This window comes from Panthera uncia, chromosome D1, assembly GCF_023721935.1.
Source record: "Panthera uncia isolate 11264 chromosome D1, Puncia_PCG_1.0, whole genome shotgun sequence".
In the NCBI taxonomy this organism is placed as follows: Eukaryota; Metazoa; Chordata; class Mammalia; order Carnivora; family Felidae; genus Panthera; species Panthera uncia.
In genome coordinates this window covers 72768146-72784147 of record NC_064808.1, presented here as the reverse complement: position 1 = coordinate 72784147, position 16002 = coordinate 72768146, and the positions used below count along the sequence as shown (strand labels likewise).

The following is a 16002-nucleotide window of genomic DNA, read 5'->3' as shown; positions in this document are numbered from 1 at the left end:
CACATTTAGGTCTTTAACCATTTTGAGTTTCTTTTTGTGTATGGTGTAAGAAATTGGTCCAGTTTTATTCTTTTGCATGTTGCTGCCCAGTTCTCTCAACACCATTTATTGAAGAGACTGTCTTTTTCCCATTGCATACTCTTTCCTGCTTTGTTGAAGATTACTTGACCATATAGTTGTGGGTTCATTTCTGGGTTTTCTATTCTGTTCCATTGATCTATGTGCCTATTTTTGTGTCAGGACCATGTTAGTTTTGATTACTACATCTTTGTAGTATAACTTGAAATCTGGAATTGTGATACCTCAGGCTTTATTTTTCTTTTTTCAAGATTGTTTTTGGCTATTTGGGGTCTTTTGTGGTTCCCTACAAATTTTAGAATTGTTTGTTCTAGTTCTGTGAAAAATGTTTTGGTAATTTGAGAGAGATTGCATTGAATCTGTAGATTGTTTTGGATAGTACAGATATTTTAACAATATTTATTCTTCTCATCCATGATCATGGAATATCTTTCCACTTGTTTGCATCATTGTCAATATCTTTCATCAATGTTTTACAATTTTCAGGTACAGGTCTTTCACTTCCTTGGTTATGTTTATTCCTAGGTAGTTTAGTATCTTTGGTGCAATTGTAAACAAGACTGCTTCCTTAATTTCTCTTTCTCTTGCTTCATTATTAGTACATAAAAATTCCACAGATTTCTGGTATGTAATTGGACTGGAGTCAACATGGGGGAGAAGTAGGGGAATCCGTACTTCCCACATCTCTCAAACAAAGAAGGACTGAAGCTAAAGGACTTTGAACCCCAAGAGTCTGGGAGGAAAAGAGACTAGTCTACCGGGGAGAAACTGGGACAATCTGAGGGGCCATAGGTGGGTGATTTCGAACTGGGGGAGATAAAACAGGCCTCGTAGGCACAAAGGGGAGGGATCCCCTTCTGCAGAGAGACAAAGGGAAGACAAAGAGTGGCTGGGGAAGTGTTGGACTGTATCTGGACAGGAGAAAAAACCTTGGACCAGGACAGAGAGGGATCTCATCTCTAACTGCAGGTTGGAGGATCTCTAACTGCAGATCCCATCTTCGGACTGGGGCCGGCTGCTCTGTTCGCGCACCTGGGGAGGAGGGGAGCCACCTCCAGGTTCAGTGGCAGATCAAGGGCACAGTCCACAGCAGGAGAAACCGGTCCCCTCCCCTGAAGTGCTGCAACACAGGACAAAACCAGCTGGGACCACATATCGGGAGGCGCTTTCCCAGTACCGGGACACATGGAGTGGGAGTTTAATTCCCAGCCAAGCACTGGGGCAAGGGAGTCAGTGGAGTGAGACAGACAGCCTCATCTGTGCCTGCAGCACAGTGAGGACAGCTCCAAAGGAGTGATTTGGGACACTGGGTGGTGGAGAAGAGACTGGGGGGTTGCCATTTTTCTCCCCACCACCACCAAGGCAGGGCCTCAGGGATTGGTCGGTGGGGCCCGCAGTGGACGCGGGACCAGCCTACACCAAACCACCCCCCTCTCCATGGGTAACTGCATATCTACTGAAGTTGGATAGACACTGTAGAACCAGACAGTCCCCTTCTCCATTCCAGCACTGTTGCATTGCCTGGATTAACTGTAGGACTATTCTTATTATTTGGATATATTCTCCCTTCCATTTCTCCTTCTTATCTCTTCCCTCCTCTAGGCTATTTACTCTGGTTATTGGTTTGTTTAAAAAGACATATTTAATCCATTCTCTTGATACATGTTCTACACCTCCTTCTTTACATTCCCTTCTCTCTCTGGAATAACCAAGCCATATCATTTCTCTGTCTGGGTAACTTTATCTTCATTTCTTTTTCCTGCCCCCTTCCTTATTTTCCTTTCTCTCTCTCTGGGTTAGGCCTTTAGTCTCTCTTCCTGGTCAATGTTTATTTTTTACTTTTCCCGCCCCTGTCATTTCTCTCTTTGTATGCACTCTTCCATCAGCACTGCCTCTACCCTGTTCTTTGCTTGTAGCTGGTGTTTCTGGTTTTTGCTTTTGGATTGTTTTTAGTTTTTTGGTTTTTTGTTTTTCTTTGTTTGTTTGTTTTCTTGGTTTGTGTGTTTGCATGTTTTGGTTTCCTGTTTGTCTGTTTGTTTTCCTTTCCAGGGCTACTTCAAGGAACAAATCAAAGCACACCTGGTGGAGGGTCCAAAACATCACTATGAGTAGGGAGATACAGTAACTGAAGTCAAAACAACAGACAAGTAACACTCTCCAAAAAAAAAAAAATACCTCCTGAAGGGCCAGACCCTGGACAGTGTATGACCCCCCTTTAATATAGCAGTGTTCTCAGACGCAGAGCACATAACAAGCTTTTAGAACTCATAAGGGACAGAAAACTAGCCAAAATGATGAAATGGAAGAATTCTCCTCAAAAGAAATTCCAGGAAGAAGTGACAGCTAAAGAATTGATCAAACCAGATATAAGCAACATTACTAAACAAGAATTTAGAATAATGGTCATAAGATTAATCGCTGGGCTTGAAAAAAGCACAGAAGACAGCAGAGCATCTACTGCTGCAGAGATCAAGGGACTAAAAAATAGTCATGATGAATTAAAAAATTTTATAAATGAGGTTCAAAATAAAATGGAGGTGACTACAGTGCAGATTGAAGAGGCACGGGGAGAACAGGTGAATTAGAAGATAAAATTATGGAAAAAGAGGAAGCTGAAAAAAGAGGAAAAAAAAAATCCAGGATCATGAGGGGAGAATTAGAGAACTAAGTGATTCCATCAAACAGAACAATATCCATATTATAGGAATTGCAGAAGAAGAGAGAGAGAAAGGGGCTGAAGTTATACTTGAACAAATCATAGCTGAGAACTTCCCCAATCTGGGGAAGGAAACAGGCATTGAAATTCAAGAGGTACAAAGAACTCCCTTCAAACGTAACTTGAATTGATCTTTTGCATGATATATCATAAACTGGCAAAATACAAAGATAAAGAGAAAATTCTGAAAGCAGCTAAGGATAAACAGGCTCTAACTTACAAAGGTAGACACATAAGAATAGTAGCAGACCTATCTACTGAAACTTGGCAGGCCAGAAAGGAATGGCAGGAAATCTTCAATGTGATGAACGGGAAAAATATGCAGCCAAGAATCCTTTATCCAGCAAGCCTATCATTCAGAAAAGAAGGAGAGATAGAGGTTATCCCAAACAAAACTTGAAAGGAATTCATCACAACTAAATCAGCCCTACAAGAGATTCTAAAGGGAACTCTGTGAGTGAAATGTTGCAAGGACCACAAAGTACCAGAGACATCACTACAAGCATGAAAACTACAGATGTCACAATGACTCTAAACCCACATCTTTCAATAATAACACTGAATATAAATGGACTAAATGCTCCAACCAAAAGACATAGGGTATCAGAATGGATAAAAAAAAAAAAAAAAAAAACAAGACCCATCTATTTGCTGTCTACAAAAGACCCATTTTAGACCTGAGGACACCTTCAGATTGAAAGTGAGGGGATGAAGAACTATCCATCATGCTACAGGAAGTCAAAAGAAAGCTGAAGTAGCCATACTTATATCAGACAAACTAGACTTTAAATTAAAGGCTGTAACAGGAGATGAAGAAGGGCATTATATAATAATTTCAGGGTCTATCCATCAGGAAGAGCTAACAATTATAAATGTCTATGCGCCGAATACGAGAGCCCCCAAATATATAAAACAATGAATCACAAACATAAGCAACCTTATTGATAAGAATGTGGTAATTGCAGGGGACTTTAATACTCCACTTACAACAATGGACAGATCATCTAGACAGAGAATCAGTAAAGAAAAAATGGCCCTGAATGATACATTGGGCCAGATGGACTTGACAGATATATTTAGAACTCTACATCCCAAAGCAGCAGAATATACTTTCTTCTCAAGTGCACATGGAATACTCTCCAAAATAGATCACATACTGGGTCACAAAACAGCCCTCAATAAGTATAAAAGGATTGAGATCATACCATGTACACTTTCAGATAACAATGCTATGAAACTTGAAATCAACCACAACAAAAAGTCTGGAAAGTCTCCAAAAAACATCTTAATAAAGAATGAATGGGTCAACCAGGCAATTAGGGAAGAAATTTAAAAATATATGGAAACAAATGAAAATGAAAATACAACAATCCAAAACCTTTGGGATGCAGCAAAGGCAGTCTTAAGAGGAAAATACATTGTAATCCAGGCCTATTTCAAGAAACAAGAAAAATCCCAAGTACAAAATCTAACAGCACACCTAAAGGAACTAGAAGCAGAACAGCAAACACACCCCAAATCTAGCCAAAGAAGATAAACAATAAGGATCAGAGCAGAAATAAACAATATAGAATCCAAAAACCACAGTAGAACAGATCAATGAAATCAAGAGTTGGTTCTTTGAAAAAATAAACAAAATTAATAAACCTCTAGACAAGCCCCTCAAAAAGAAGAGAGAGGATCCAAATAGATAAAATAATGAATGAGAATGGATTTATTATGACAAACCCCTCAGAAATACAAGGGAATTATGTTCCCAGAATTATCAGGGAATACTATGAAAAATTATATGCCAACAAACTGGACAACCTGGAAGAAATGGACAAATTCCTAAATACCCATACACTACCAAAACTCAAACAAGAAGAAATAGATAATTTGAACAGACCCATAACTAGTGAAGAAATTCAATCCATTATCAAAATCTCCCAACAAATAAGAGTCCTGGACCATATGGCTTCTCTGGGGAATTCTACCAGACATTTAAAGCAGAGATAATACCTATCTTTGCAAGTTGTTCCAAAAAATAGAAATGAAAGGAAAACTTCCAGACTAATTCTATGAGGCCAAAATTACTTTGATTCCCAAACCAGACAGAGACCCAGCAAAAAAAGAGAACTACAGGTCAATATCCCTGATGAATATGGATGCGAAAATTCTCAACAAGATACTAGCAAATCGAATTCCAAAACATATAAAAGGAATTATTCACCATGATCAAGTGGGATTCATTCCTGGGCTATAGGCAGGTTCAATATTCGCAAATCAATCAATGTGATACATCTCATTAATAAAAGAAAAGATAAGAACCATATGATCCTGTCAATCCATGCAGAAAAAGCATTTGACAAAATTCAGCATCCTTTCTTAATAAAAACCCTCAAGAAAGTCGGGGTAGAAGGAACATACTTAAACATCATAAAAGTCATTTATGAAAAGCCCACGGCTAATATCATCCTCAATGGGGAAAAACTGAGAGTTTCCCCCTGAGATCAGGAACATGACAGGGATGTCCACTCTCACCGTTGTTGTTTAACATAGTGTTGGAAGTCCTAGTATCAGCAATCAGACAACAAAATGAAATAAAAGGCATAAGAATTATCAAAGATCAAGCCAAACTTTCACTTTTCGCAGACGACATGATACTCTACATGGAAAACCCGACAGACTCCACCAGAAGCCTGCTAGAACTGACACATGAATTCAGCAAAGTCACAGGGTACAAAATCAATGTACAGAAATAGGTTGGATTTGTATACACCAATAATAAAGCAACAGAAAGAGAAATAAAGAATCTGATGCCATTCACAATGGCACCAAGAATCATAAAATACCTAGGAATAAACTTAACCAAAGATGTAAAAGATCTGTATGCTGAAAACTATAGAAAGCTTATGAAGGAAATTGAAGAAGATACAAAGAAATGGAAAAACATTCCATGCTCATGGATTGGAAGAATAAATACTGTTAAATGTCAATACTACCCAAAGCTATCTACACATTCAGTGAAATATCAATCAAAATTGCACCAGCATTCTTCTCAAAGCTAGAACAATCCTGAAATTTGTATGGAACCACAAAAGACCCCGAATAGCCAAAGCAATATTGAAGAAAACCAAAGCAGGAGGCATCACTATCCCAGACTTTAGCCTCTACTACAAAGCTGTAATCATCAAGACAGTATGGTATGGGCACAAAAACAGACACAGACCAATGGAATAGAATAGAGACCCCAGAATTGGACCCACAAATGTATGGCCAACTAATCTTTGACAAAGCAGGAAAGAATATCCAATGGAATAAAAACAGTCTCTTCAACAAATGGTGCTGGGAGAACTGGACAGTAACATGCAGAAGAATGAAGCTAGACCACTTTCTTACACCATTCACAAAAATAAACTCAAAATGGATAAAGGACCTGAATGTGAGACAGGAAACCATCCAAACCCTAGAGGAGAAAGCAGGAAAAAATCTCTTTGACCTCAGCCGCAACAATTTCTTACTTGACACATCTCCAGAGGCAAGGGAATTAAAAGCAAAAATGAACTATTGGGACCTTATGAAGATAAAAAGCTTCTGCACTGCAAAAGAAACAATTAACAAAACTAAAAGGCAACCGACGGAACGGGAAAAGATATTTGCAAATGACATATCAGATAAAGGGCTTGTATCCAAAATCTATAAAGAACTCAGCAAACTCCACACCTGAAAAACAAATAATCCAGTGAAGAAATGGGCAGAAGACATGAATAGACCCTTTTCTAAAGAAGACATCCAGATGACCAACAGGCATATGAAAAGATGCTCAATGTCGCTTCTCATCAGAGAAATACAAATCAAAACCACACTGAGATACCACCTCATGCCAGTCAGAGTGGCTAAAATGAGCAGATCAGGAGACTATAGATGCTGGCAAGGATGTGGAGAAACGGGAACCCTCTTATACTGTTGGTGGGAATGCAAACTCGTGCAGCCGCTCTGGAAAACAGTGTGGAGGTTCCTCAAAAAATTAAAACTAGAATTACCTTATGACGCAGAAATAGCACTGCTAGGAATCTACCGAAGGGATACAGGAGTACTGATGCATAGGGGCATATGTACCCCAATGTTTATAGCAGCACTTTCAACAATAGCCAAATTATGGAAAGAGCCTAAATGTCCATCAGCTGATATATGTATAAAGAGATGTGGTTTATATATACAATGGAAAACTACTTGGCAATGAGAAAGAATGAAATTTGGCCATTTGCAGCAATGTGGATGGAAGTGGAGAGTGTTATGCTAAGTGAAGTAAGTCAGGCAGAGAAAGACAGATACCATATGTTTTCACTCATATGTGGATCTTGAGAAACTTAACAGAAGACCATGGGGGAGGGGGAGGGGGAAAAATTTACAGAGAAGGAAGAAGGCAAATCATAAGAGACTCTTGGATACTGAGAACAAATTGAGGGTTGATGGGGGGTAGGAGAAAGTGGGCGATGGGCATTGAGGAGGGCACTTGTTGGGATGACCACTGGGTGTTGTATGGAAACCAATTTGACAATAAATTATATTTTAAAAGATTCCATGGATTTCTGTACATTGGTTTTGTTTCCTGCAACTTACTGAATTCATTTATCAGTTCTAGTAGTTTTTTGGTGGTCTTTAGGGTTTTCCATATATTGTATCATGCCATCTGCAAATACTGAATGTTTTACTTCTTTACTGATTTGGATTCCTTTTATTCCTTCCTCTTGTTTGATTGCTGTGGCTAGGACTTCCAGTGTTACATTAAACAATAGTAGTGAGAGTGGACCTCCATATCTTGTTCCTGACCCTGGGTAAATGCCCTCAGTTTTTCCCCATTGAGTATGATGTTAGCTGTGGTTTTCCCATACAAGACCTTTATTATGTTGAGGTATGTTCCCTCTAAACCTACTCTGTTGAGGGTTTTCATCATGAATAGATGTTGTACTTTGTCAAATGCTTTGTCTGCATCTATTGAAATGATCATATGGTTTTTATCCCTTCTTTTGTCGATGTGATATATCATATTAATTGACTTGCAAATATGGAATGACCCTTGCATCCCAGGGATAAATCCCAGTTGACTATGGTGAATGATTTTTTCTAATGTATCATTGGATTTGCTTTGCTAATATTTTGTTGAGGATTTTTGCATATGTTCATCAGAGATATTGACCTGTAGTTCTCCATTTTTGTAGTTCTCTTTTACCTGCTTTTAGTGTTGGGAGAATGCTAGCTTCACAGAATGAATTAGGAAGTTTTCCTTCCTTTTCTACTTTGTGGAACAGTTTGAGAAGAATAGGTATTAACTCTTCTTTAAATGTTTGGTAGAATTCACTTGTGAAGCCATCCGGTCCTGGACTTTTATTTGCTTGGAGTTTTTTTGACTACTGATTCAATTTCACTGCTGAAAATTGGTCTGTTCAAAATTTCTATTTCTTGGGGCGCCTGGGTGGCGCAGTCGGTTAAGCGTCCGACTTCAGCCAGGTCACGATCTCGCGGTCCGTGAGTTCGAGCCCCGCGTCAGGCTCTGGGCTGATGGCTCGGAGCCTGGAGCCTGTTTCCGATTCTGTGTCTCCCTCTCTCTCTGCCCCTCCCCCGTTCATGCTCTGTCTCTCTCTGTCCCCAAAATAAATGAAAAACGTTGAAAAAAAAATTTCTATTTCTTCCTGATTCAGTTTTGAGAGGTTATATGTTTCTAGGACTTTATCTGTTTCTTCTAGGTTGTCTAATTTGTTGGCATATCATTTTTCATAATATTCTCTTATAATGTTTTATATTTCTGTGGTGTTGGTTGTTATTTCTCCTCTTTCTTTTTTTTTTTTAAAGTTTTATTTATTTATTTTTTTGAGAGAGAGAGAGAAACAGAGTGTGAATAGGGGAGGGATAGAGAGAGAAGGAGTTACAGAATCCCAACCAGGCTCCAGGATCTGAGCTGTCAGCACAGAGCCCGACGCCAAGGCTCAACTCACGAACTGGGAGATCATCACCCGAGCCACATCAGATGCTTAACCGACCGAGCCACAGGGTGCCCCTATTTCTCCTCTTTCATTTCTGATTTTATTATTTGGGCCCTCTCTCTCTCTCTCTCTCTCTCTCTCTGTCTCCTTTTTTTTTTTTTTTTTAGAAGTCTGACTAAAGGTTTAATTATTTGGTTGATCGTTTCAAAGGACCAGATCTTGGTTTCATTGATGTGTTTTTTTTGTTGTTTTAGTTTCTATTGTGTTTATTTCCAATCACTGTTACTTTTGTAACATGCTGTACAGTCCATCAGGATAATAGGAAACTTATTATCAATCTAAAATTGTTTTGCCCTCATTTCTTCCTTCGGGAGTGGAGAAGTAAGAACAATGAGAGCCAGGATGGTCAGGGAACCTTAACTTTCTTTCCTATCTGCAGACTTTGGATGGCCGTAATGGTAGAGAGCAGACCTCAGAAACCAGCTACCCCACCTGACCTACAGTTTTACTTTGAATGGAGGACAAGGGTAATGCATTTCAGGGCGTTACAGAGTTTCCGTTTGGGATGATGAAAAGGTTCTGGAAATGGACAGTGGTGATGTTTGTACAACAATATGGGTACACCTAATGCTACTTAATTGTACACTTAAAAATGTTAAAATGGAAAGTTTTATGTTATGTATATTTTATCACAACAAAAAGATTTAAGGAATTACAAACATAAGGAGTAAGGAATGACATAAAAAATATTTCTGATAGAAAAAGCATGATGTAAAATTATATCTATACTATAATTAAAAGAATCTAAAATCTACACAAATGAAAAAGGATTAGAAAGGATCATGGAAAATTAAAAGTATATTTTAGGACCATAGGATTATGTATGAATATCTTCTTTCTTTTATTTATAATTTTAATAATGTTGGCACAATGTTTTTGATGTCAATTAACATAATTAGGCAATAATTGCCTACCCTCTTCCTCCCCTCCCCTAAATGCTGAATTTGAATAAAGGAATGTATATAGATAAGATTAAGAGTGCCTAGAAACACCTCCTTCTGCCTTGAGGGCTCAAGGAACAAATCAGCCTGGAAATGCTTGAAGAGGAACAGAAAAAAATTCTCACTTGGATGTAGTCCCTGGTCTATTCTCACCATTGAGCTCTGCCTAATAGAATGGCTTTCTAGAACTCTTCTGATTTGTTACTTGCCAGAATGGACTAAAAATACATCTTTTCAAAATACTTCCTGTATCAGCAGCAGAATCAATATAAATCCTCCAGAGGTCTTGGTATTTAGGACCCTAGATCTCTCCTTGGGTTACTTGTGCAGAGTAGTCATAGTGTGTTAGGGTTCAAGGATGCAAAGGAACCTTATTTGACCATTTTGTACTTCTCACATGCCAGAATCTAGATGAGGCATTCAGGTGTTTTAGCTCCCTCTCAGAGCAAGGTGCTGAGATAGGTATCTTTATCTCCATTTCAAAGGTGAGAGACTTGAGGTTCAAAGGCCAGAGACTTGAGGTTCAAAGGATTAAGGAGCTTGCTAGTGGCTTACAAGTCTGGCAATATGAAGAAAAAGGTAAGCTACCTGAAAACCCTCCACTCTTCTACCCTGGAAACTGTTGAATGTATTTATGACCAAAAATATAGCATTTTAAATGCATAGATGAATTCACAAGAAAAAGGAAGAAATATATAGATGTCAGTAACAAGAGAAAGGTATAAAGGAGAGTAGTGAGAATAGTAAGTAGTGAGAACAAAGCCTGTGGCTTCCTGAGGAAGATGCTAGAACTCAGTAACTTGGGCACTTAGATTTTGCCACCTGGTGAGCCCTGAAAATGAGCTCTTGGTCCTGCAAAGAATAGAAGTTAGCACTGAGGCCTATACACACAGCCAGAATCGTCTACAAGTAAAAGGCTCAGTAAAAAGGTGAACTAGAAAAACAAAATCCATCCACCAGCACTGAATGATAGCAAAGAATATCTCTGTTTTCACCTAGAAACTAAGTGAGGAAAAAAAAAATAAAATAGTTTCAGTCAAGAATATGCAAACCTGGAGCTTTATTTCATGAGGATTTGTATTTGATTTTCTCTTGGGTATTTCTTTTTGGTTATTCTCACGGTCCCAGAAACTCCAGGCCAAGGAATTCTAATAATTGATCCCAAGCCAGTGATAGCTCACTTAATTCTGAGAGAATTAAGTGGAAAATTCTGGAGGGAGGCCAAGCCAGGCCACAAGAATTTCTCTTAGGAAAAACAAGCAAGGCTCATCAGTGATGAGCTCAGAATCAACATTTTCAAAACACATGAGGAGAACATCACCACGTGCCCAAGTCAGCAGACAGTAAATAGCAGGATTTGAGCCCTTTTAAAAACGTGAGATAATGGGATTGAAATCTAAGAGATAGGACATAAGTATATTTAAATTAATTCATGAAGAAATAAACCCTAATAAAAAGGTGTCACTGTGAAAAACAATGGGTATATTTTTTTTAATAGAATTTCTAAAAATTAAAAAAAAAAGTCATTGAAGCTGTAAACAGTGGATGAGGCAGACACCTGACACCTGGTGTTAGACACCCGAAGAGAAAACAAGTCAACTAGATGAGAGATATTAATCCCCTGGGAGGGGCCTTTGCTTGGGCACAAGAAAGGTGGTCCTCATAACTGCCACTGAGGCTCCAGGCAGACGATGGGGCCTGGCAAGCACCACCAAGCCTGTAAGAAAACCCACGGACAATTCCATGTATGTTGTCAATGACGAGAATCAACTTGGCCCCGCTTTGGGGCTCTTGGATTACTGGAGAAGATTTTGGTGTTGCCCGAGGAGTTTTTGCGTTAGTTGGGTTCACTGATCTGTTGGGTGGATTTATTGCTTGAAATTGGGACAATTGTGAGTCAGTTTGGGAAACGTTCTTGGTCCACTTGCTGGTAAAATCCCAATGGCACCCTATATATTAGCTTGATCTATGCAAGTCTCACTCCAGTTTCACTTGCTTATGTGATAACGTCACAGATGTAATATTGGTGGCTACCAATATTTTTATGTCTGCTATTGAATTCTTCCAATGCTGAGAACAGTTGCTAAGTTTTTCAACCCTTGCTGTGTCACTGCGAAATTAAAGCCAACGTTCGTCAGCAAAGTAAACATCGCAGCCCGGTTGATTTTGGCAGTTTCTTTGGCACCTCTGCTGTTCAGTTATGCTGACAGGATTCATCTTCAGACGCGGTGTTTGATATTTTGCAGCACAGCTGCCTCAGCTTAGTTACTAGCATTATGCTCCGAATGCTGATCAGGTGAAAAAATGTCGAGGAAAGTTATCCATCATCATTAGGAGGGAAGCAATATGCATCACTGGCACCAAGGCCACTTGGAAATCTACAGGAATTTCCCATTTGAGTGCTCAGCCTGAAAAAAGACGTGTCATAAAAAACCATGTCATCAAAATTGAAGTACTGTGCATTGAAAATAAGCTTTATCATGAGGATATGCAGAATTTCCAGTGTATTTTTAAATACAAGTAGAACTTAGCATAGCATTTTTTTTATTTTGGGGTTCTTGTTTAATTTACAAAACAACAAGTATTCCAATTATTATCAATCATTTTAAAATACATTAAAAAGAACACAGAAACTGAAATCATCACCTGTTTTAAGATAGAATTTAGAGGGGTGCCTGGGTGGTTCAGTCGGTTGAGCATACAACTCTTGATTTTGGCTTAAGTCATGATCCCAGCATCGTGGGACTGAGCCCTGTGTCAATGGGGAAAGGGAGAGAGAGAGAATCCCAAACAGACTCCACACTGTCAGCACAGAGCCTGACACGCTCAGCGTGGAACCTGACACGGGGCTCAATCCCACGATCCTGGGATCATGACCTAAGCCAAAATCAAGAGTTGTATGCTCAACCGACTGAACCACCCAGGCACCCCTCTAAATTCTATCTTAAAACAGGTGATGATTTCAGTTTCTGTGTTCTTTTTAATGTATTTTAAAATGATTGATAATAATTGGAATACTTGTTGTTTTGTAAATTAAACAAGAACCCCAAAATAAAAAAAATGCTATGCTAAGTTCTACTTGTATTTAAAAATACATTGGAAGTTCTGCATATCCTCACGATAAAGCTTATTTTCCCCCTCACTTGCACTCTCCCTCTTTCTAAAATAAAAAATTAAATTAAATTAAATTAAATTAGTCGCAAAGCACTAGGGAATTTTATGTGTTTAAATATATATCTCATGCAACCTGGCTGAAGAGTTCTGTGTTTGATTTTTAGATTTGTGGACATCGATAGTTCAGTTATCTAATTGCTTAGGATAAGGAGAGAAAAAAGGAAGTTTAGCTATGGATAAAGAAAAGTTGTAAAGAGATTTAAAATGCAGGAAGTTTTGAAAACAATAAATAAGATGAAACACAAAATAGAAGCTGTTGAAGTTTACACTCAGAAAACTCCTCCAACTCTAGGGTGCCTACCAGTGTATGTACTGGGGTAACGATTAGCACAGGTATTGGAATTTGAGAGCATGTCCATTACCCTTTGCTGTTTGGGAGACAATGATGTACACCACGCCTTTATACTATGTCTCTTGCAGAGTCAGTTTACATTACACTGGAGCTTCTACTCAAGTGATATAAAAACAATATGAAGTTATATGTTTTTAAAAGGTTTTAAACTTCAGAGAGTCTTTTTGTCAATATTTTACAGGAATAAGAGAGTTGGAAGTAAAAATTATTTACAAGATTCAGCACAAAATGATAGTGAAATGAACAATATGAAAGAATGGTTGGGATAGAAAGATAGGGTCTAATATATATCTAGTAGACGTTCTAGAAGGAAAGAAATAAAAACGTTTGACTTACAATAGCTGAAGTTTTCCTCAATTAATGAAAGACATAAATCCAGAAAAAGAGCATTACATTTCCAAACAGAATTTTAGAAGTCCATATCCTGGCCAATTGTATTGAAACTAATAGAGTAGGCAGTCAGACTAGAGCTGGAGACAAGGGTGGGGAAAAATGGGTTATACATTAGAACCCCCAGGGCACATCCTGATTTTGTGGCTCTCATCATCCTGGCCTTGTGGCTTCCAGTATCCCGGGGCTGACAGATCAAGAACCATAGGTGCAGAACAAGCCCCCTCCTCTTATACCTCTGCCCCAGGGTAACCCCTAGGCTCATTATAATGCTTTTGAATTATAGTTCCCTCTCTGCATGGGGAAAAGCTGCCATAATGTTCTGGTACAAACCTTGTAGGGTCAAAAACTCCTCCCCAGTCAGTGGGAGGAGCCCCCCCCCCCCCTCCAAATGATTGGAGGCAGCCTCCACTAGCCTCTACCACCCTGTCCACGACCCCTGTAGCCTCAGGGAAGTTGCCACCTCTTTTCCTGCCTACTCTCCCATCTTGAGAGTATACTGTCCCAAAGAAACTGCTTTGGGCTTGCTGCTTTCCTTCTTGATGCCTTTATTCTAGCATAGGGCATCCAAGAACCAAGACCTCTATTCACACAACACAGAATCTCCCATTGGTAACAAAATCATAAAACATCAAAGACATAAAGGAGATTCTAAAAGTAGCCTGGAAAAAAATAAAAATAAAAAAAATAAAAGTAGCCTGGGAGAACAGACAGGTCACCACAAATGGTAATTAGGCTAACAACATACTTCCTAATAACATCAACAGAGAGGCTAGAAAAATGTCTCCAAAATACTGAGACAAAAATACCTGTTAACCTAGACTATTAGCTCCAGCTAAACTATCACATAAGGATAAAGACATTTTCAAACAAGGGGCACCTACCTGGGTGGCTCAGTTGGTTAAGTATCCAACTCTTGATTTCTGCTCAGGTAATGATGTGAGCAGGTCGTGAGATCAAGCCCTGCATCAGGCTCTGTGCTGACAGTGTGGAGTCTGTTTGTGATTCTCCCTCTCTCTCTCTCTCTCCCTTTCCTCATGCTCTCTCTTTCTCTTTCTCAAATAAATAAAAAAACATTAAAAAAAAGACATTTTCAGGCAAATAAGAACTACTAACATATGCACTTCGGCAATAAAAAAACTGAATCCAGGTAGAAAGAATGAGATGTAAGAAGCAAAATTAAGAGGAAAAAGGATCAATTTGAACATGCATTGTTTGAATGAAATAATAATAAAACAACAATAATACTAATTAAAGTAATTTGGAGGTATTTTTTTAATATAGCACTAAAATACTAGCAAACAATAAAACAAAATGGGAGGGAGGAATCAGTTAAAGCCACTTACTGTCCTTGTGTTATTCGAGACAAAAGAAGAGATACTGAACAATTGTAGAATTTATGTTTAGCATTCATATTAAAAATTTAAGGGTAATTGCTAAAATAAAAGAAATAGAAGGAGCAATAGAGGAGGGAGCAGAAACAAAGAAAATTTTATCTAATAGGAGACAAGAAAGGGGCAGAAAAGAAACTCAAAATAAACAGAAATTAGAAAGAACAAAACAGGATAGTAGAAATCTACATATATGAATAATAAAAATAAACACACGAGAAGGTTAAACTTAGCAGTTACAAGGAAAGCCCAGAATATTTTAAAATTTAATTAAATATTGTTTAATATCATACAGCAGTTAAAATTAATGCACCAAATGTGTCAACAAGGATAAAGCCCCAAACACAATGTTGAGTGGGGGAAAAAAGATGTAAAACAATATTGCAACATTATAACATTTATGCATATTTTTAAATACCTCAAATTATAACATATATTGTTTTCTATATTTATACACCTACACACAAAAATTTATATAGTCAAATTGTTTCAAAAGTGCATGGGAAGAATACACAGAAACTTTGAGACAGTGGTTAGAGAAGTGGTAATGCTAGGGAAAAGGAATGAATGAGGGGGTAGGGCTTTTGCTATTTCTATAATGTTTTGATTCTTTTAAAAAATATTTAAACCAAACATGGTAGACTATTAATATCTATTTTATCTTCATAGGGTGTTGGTAATCCCTATCATTTCTCTACTTTTCTCAATGTTTACAATGTTTCCCAATTTAAAATAAAAGTGTTTCACTAAAATCTTGTTTTAGTCTCCATTCCTGGGTTTGTATCCAAAGGAATTGAAAGCAGACTCAAACAGATACTTGTACACCAATGTTCATTGCAGCTTTACTCACAATAGCCAAGAGGTATAAACAACCCGAGTGTCCACCAACAAATAAATGAATAAACAAAAGGTAGTGCAGACAATGAAATATTTA

The 16002-nt window shown here is 38.2% G+C and overlaps 1 pseudogene; it reads left to right on the top strand.

Moving 5' to 3' along the window:
• The first annotated feature begins 11493 nt into the window (after positions 1–11493).
• LOC125929514 (cardiolipin synthase (CMP-forming)-like) lies at positions 11494–12026 on the top strand (annotated as a pseudogene).
• Positions 12027–16002: the final 3976 nt, after the last annotated feature.